The sequence below is a fragment of the Pristiophorus japonicus genome, chromosome 11 (genome assembly GCF_044704955.1).
Source record: "Pristiophorus japonicus isolate sPriJap1 chromosome 11, sPriJap1.hap1, whole genome shotgun sequence".
Lineage (NCBI taxonomy): Eukaryota > Metazoa > Chordata > Chondrichthyes > Pristiophoridae > Pristiophorus > Pristiophorus japonicus.
The window spans coordinates 24,471,935-24,477,934 of NC_091987.1; positions in this window are offsets into that span (position 1 = coordinate 24,471,935).

The window sequence follows — 6,000 nt, forward strand, 5'->3', positions numbered from 1 at the left end:
CCAAAGCCTTTCCACCATCTCCAAGGCACAAGTCAGGAGTGTGATGGATTACTCTCCCCTTGCCAGGATGAATGCAGCTCCAACAAGCTTGACAACATCCAGGACAAAGCAGCCTGCTTGATTGGCACCCCAGTCACTCCCTCCACCACCGGCGCACCGTGGCTGCAGTGTGTGCCATCTACAAGATGCACTGCAGCAACTCACCAAGGCTTCTTCATCAGCACCTCCGAAACCTGCGACCTCTACCCCCTCGAAGGACAAGGGCAGCAGGCGCATCATCACCTCCAAGTTACACACTATCCTGACTTGGAAATATGTCGCTGTGTCAAAATCCTGGAACTCCCTAACAGCTCTCTGGGAGCTTCTTCAATCACAAGGATTGCAGCAGTTCAAAAAGGCGGCTCTCAAGGGCAATTAGAGATGGGCAATAAATGCTGGCCTTGCCAGCGATGCCCACATCCTGGGAAATATTTTTTTTTGAAGTGTTACCTTATCGAAGGCATTTTAAAAATCTAGATACATTACATCATCTGCATTACCCTGGTCTACTTTCTCTCTGTTACCTCTTTAAAGAAATTCAATTAGATTGGTCAAATAAGTCTTTCCCATTTGAAATCCATGCTATTTATTATTACACTTTTAGTTTCTAGATGTTCTTCTATTTTCTCTGTTAGTAACAATTCCATTATTTTTCCGACAACCAATGTTAAGCTGACTGGTCTAGTGTTCCCTGGACATGTTCTATCTCCCTTAATTATATTAGCTATTCACCAGTCCTCTGGCACTACACCTTTTTCTAATGAATTACTAAATATGTGTAGTAATGGCTCTGCTATTTCTTTACTAGATTCTTTTAAAATGTGTGGATGTAATCCGTCCAGACCAGAGGTGATGTTCTCTGAATTTCATTAATTTATTTAGTATATCTCGTTTTATTTTCAACAGTTATCTCATTACTAATCTCATCATCCGTTGTCTTCTCCATCTGTTCTATCTCCCTGGTAATTATTGAAGCAAAGTAATTATTTACTATCTCTGCCATCCCTCTGTTGTTATCCTCCCCAACCCTTAGTATTCTAATCCCAACCTTCCTTTTTTTAATTTGTGCCTGTAAAATACTTTACAATTTTGTTTTATGTTCCTTGATAATTTTAATTTAATAGTTCATCTTTGCCTTCCTAATTTATTTATTTTTACTCCTAATCCCTTCATATTCTCCCTTGCTGTCTATGTACTTAATGTATGGCTCTTTCCTTAACCTCAACTTTTCCCTGATGGCTTTATTCACCCACGGTGTCTCATTAGTGTTTAGCTTGTTTTAGTGGAACACATTTTTCCCCTGGACTCTGTTGAACACCATTTTAAGTGTTTCCCAATATTGTTGTCCATTTTATTTTCCCAAATTCTCAGCCCCTCAAAATAAGCTTTTTTCTAATCTATTACCCTGGGCTTAGTCATACTTGTGTCCTTCTCAATTATTAATCTTAAAAGTGTATTATATTATGATCACTATTGCCTAGATGTTCCTACTTTCGCTTATCTGCCCTGGTTCATTCTCCATTACGAGATTGTAGCAAATCCTCCCTTGTTGGGCATCTTACACATTGGGTTAGAAAGGAGTCCTGTACACATTGTAGGAACTCCTTTCCCTTATCCCCTTTACCTACCTCTTCTGTCCACTTAATATCTGGGTAGTTGAAATCCCCCATGATTATTATTCTATGTTTTTACTAATTTCCCTAATTTGTCTGCATATTTCTTCCTCCACATCCCTTCCATTATTAGGTGATCTGTATATTACACCTTAGTGTGATTGATCCTTTATTTTTTGTCCTGCTGATAAGATGCGTCACTTTTTTCTACTGCCATTGTTATCCTCAATAAGTACAGCTACATCACCTCACCTTTATCTTTTCTAAATATGTGATACCCTGCAATGTTTAATTCCCAGTCCTGATTTGTCTGTAGCCATGTCTTAGTAATCCCTATGTCTGGTTCCTCGCAATGCATTGCCTCCAGCTCCCCTGTTTTATTATGGACACTGCATTACTATACGGAAATATTAACTTTTTTAATAGCAGTTCCTCTCACTTTATTTTTAAACTTCTGTTCTATAACTCTCAGTTATTACCTTACTTTACTCTTTACTATGCTGTCCTTTCCTGTTTTGTTTATATTTAGACTGGTTTCATTTCTTGTAGATCCCCTCCCCTTTGCCACCTTCCTATTTACCCTTTCTGCTGACACGGGTCCCATCCCGGCTCAGCTGGAGCCCGTCCCATGAGTACAGCTCCTCCCTGTCCCGGTACTGGTACTAGTGTCCCATGAAAACTGGCAGGTAAAACTTTAAAGAAGAAATAGTTTGGGTGCAGTCGAGGTATATTCCCATGAGGGCGAAAGGTTGGGCAACTAAAGGCAGCTATCCCTGGACGATGAAACAGATAAAGAATATGATGAAGCAGAAAAAGAGCACATATGACGGATGTCAGGTTGCAAATACATCTGAGAATTAGGCTATATATAGAACGGTCAGAGGGGAAGTGAAAAAGATAGTAAGAGGAGGTATGAGAAGAGAAGAATGGCAGCCAACATAAAAAGTAATCCAAAAGTCGTCTTTAGGCACATAAATAGTAAGAGGGGTGAGGCTCATTAGGGACCAATCAAGGACAGTCAGCACGGATTTGTTAAGGGAAGGTCGTGTCTGACTAACTTGATTGAATTTTTTGAGGAGGTAACCACTAGGGTCGATGAAGGCAGTGCATATGATGTAGTGTATATGGATTTTAGCAAAGCTTTTGATGAGGTCCCACATGGCAGATTGGTCATAAGAACATAAGGATTAGGAACAGGAGTAGGCCATCTCACCCCTCGAGCCTGCTCCGCCACTCAACAAGATCATGGCTGATCTGGCCGTGGATTCAGCTCCACTTACCCGCCCGCTCCCCATAACCCTTAATTCCCTTATTGGTTAAAAATCTATCTATCTGTGATTTGAATACATTCAATGAGCTAGCCTCAACTGCTTCCCTGGGCAGAGAATTCCACAGATTCACAACCCTCTGGGAGAAGAAATTCCTTCTCAACTCGGTTTTAAATTGGCTCCCCCGCATTTTGAGGCTGTGCCCCCTAGATCTAGTCTCCCCGACCAGTGGAAACAACTTCTCTGCCTCTATCTTGTCTATCCCTTTCATTATTTTAAATGTTTCTATAAGATCACCCCTCATCCTTCTGAACTCCAACGAGTCAAGACCCAGTCTACTCAATCGATCATCACAAGGTAACCCCCTCATCTCCGGAATCAGCCTAGTGAATCGTCTCTGTAGCCCCTCCAAAGCTAGTATATCCTTCCTTAAGTAAGGTGACCAAAACTTCACGCAGTACTCCAGGTGCAGCCTCACCAATACCCTGTACAGTTGCAGCAGGACCTCCCTGCTTTTGTACTCCATCCCTCTCGCAATGAAGGCCAACATTCCATTCGCCTTCCTGATCACCTGCAAACTAACTTTTTGGGATTCATGCACAAGGATCCCCAGGTCCCTCTGCACCGCAGCATGTTGTAATTTCTCCCCATTCAAATAATATTCCCTTTTACTGTTTTTTTTCCCCAAGGTGGATGACCTCTCATTTTCCGACATTGTATTCTATCTGCCAAACCTTAGCCATTTGCTTAACCTATCTAAATCTCTTTGCAGCCTCTCTGTTGTCCTCTACACAACCCGCTTTCCCACTAATCTTTGTGTCAGCTGCAAATTTTGTTACACTACACTCTATCCCCTCTTCCAGGTCATCTATGTATATTGTAAACAATTGTGGTCTCAGCACCGATCCCTGTGGCACACCACTAACCACCGATTTCCAACCCAAAAAGGACCCATTTATCCCGAATCTCAGCTTCTGTTAGCCAACCAATTCTCGATCCATGCCAATACATTTCCTCTGACTCCGCGTACCTTTATCTTCTGCAGTAACCTTTTGTGTGACACCTTATCGAATGCCTTTTGGAAATCTAAATACACCACATCCATCGGTACACTTCTATCCACCATGCTAGTTATATCCTCAAAGAATTCCAGGAAATTAATTAAACATGATTTCCCCTTCATGAATCCATGTTGCGTCTGCTTGATTGCACTATTCCTATCTAGATGTCCCGCTATTTCTTCCTTAATGATAGCTTCAAGCATTTTCCCCACTACAGATGTTAAACCGGCCTATAGTTACCTGCCTTTTGTCTGCCCCTTTTTAAACAGAGGCGTTATATTAGCTGCTTTCCAATCCGCTGGTACCTCCCCAGAGTCCAGAGAATTTTGGTAGATTATAATGAATGCATCTGCTATAACTTCCGCCATCTCTTTTAATACCCTGGGATGCATTTCATCAGGACCAGGGGACTTGTCTACCTTGAGTCCCATTAGCCTGTCCAGCACTCCCTCCCTAGTGATAGTGATTATCTCAAGGTCCTCCCTTCCCACATTCCTGTGACCAGCAATTTTTGGCATGGTTTTTGTGTCTTCCACTGTGAAGACGGAAGCAAAATAATTGTTTAAGGTCTCAGCCATTTCCACATTTCCCATTATTAAATCCCCCTTCTCATCTTCTAAGGGACCAACATTTACTTTAGTCACTCTTTTCTGTTTTATATATCGGTAAAAGCTTTTACTATCTGTTTTTATGTTTTGCGCAAGTCACAAAAATAAAAGCCCATGGGATCCAGGGCAAAGTGGCAAGTTGGATCAGAAGCAGGAAGCAAAGGGTAATGGTTGATGGATGTTTTTGTGACTAGAAGGATGTTTCCGGTGTGGTTCCGCAGGGCTCAGTACTCGGTCCCTTGCCTTTTATGATACTTTTTTTTTTAAAACCTTGGACATTGGTGTAAGTTGGAGCTGCAATTACATAGAAAAGTGCTATTTATTATTTTTAAAAATCTAATTAATTGTAGCGGTTGGGTGTGTTTTGCTAAGGTTTAGAGTTTATTTTTGCTTGATAGTTCTGAATCTGACTAGAGGGATGGCAGGGCAGCTCAGTCCCGTGGAGTGCACATCCTGTGGCATGTGGGAAGTCCTAGACGTTTCGTGCAGCCGGGACGACACGTGTGCAGGTGGTGTCTCCAGCTGCACCAACTCGAGCTTGAGCAATGGCTGGAGTTACTGCGGTGCATCCGTGAGACTGAGAGCTACGTGGATAGCATGTTTCTAGAGGTGGTCACCCCGCAGCTTAAGAGTATGCAGGCAGAGAGGGAGTAGGTGACCAGCAGACACAAGAGAACTAGGCAGGTAGTGCAGGAGATACCCGAGTCCACCTCGCTCTCCAACCGGTATTCTCTCTGAGTAACGTGACTCCAGGATGGTATGTTGCCTCCCTGGTGCCAGGGTCAAGGATGTCACCGAGCGGCTGCAGAGCATTCTGGGGGGAGAGGGTGAACAGCCAGAGGTCATGGTCCATATCGGGACCAATGACAAGTAGAAAGAGGGAGGAGATCCTGCAGGCAGAGTTTAGGAAGCTAGGAGAGATTAAAAAGCAGGACCTCCGGAGCTAGTGAGTACAGAAATAGGAGGATAGAGCAGGTGAACACGTGGCTGGAGAGATGGTGCAGGAGGGAGGGCTTTAGATTCCTGAGGCATTGGGACCGTTTCTGGGAGAGGTGGGACCTGTACAAGCCAAACGGGTTGCAATATCCTCGTGGGGGGGGTGGTTGAACTAAATATGCAGGGGGATGGGAACCTGAGAATAGATTCAGTAGGGAGGGGAGTAAAGCTGGAATTGGAAAGGAAAAATGTAGAAAGTGAATTTGAAAGACAGAGAAAACAACAGCTGGAAAGTAGGCAACAAGGAGGTCTGGCTGTACTAAATGGTATATACTTCAATGCAAGGAGTATAGCGAATAAGGCAGATGAGCTAAGAGCACATAGACACATTTGGGAGTATATTATAACTACTATACAGACATGGCTAAAAGAGGGGCAGGTATGGCAGCTTAACATTCATGGTTACAGGATTTTC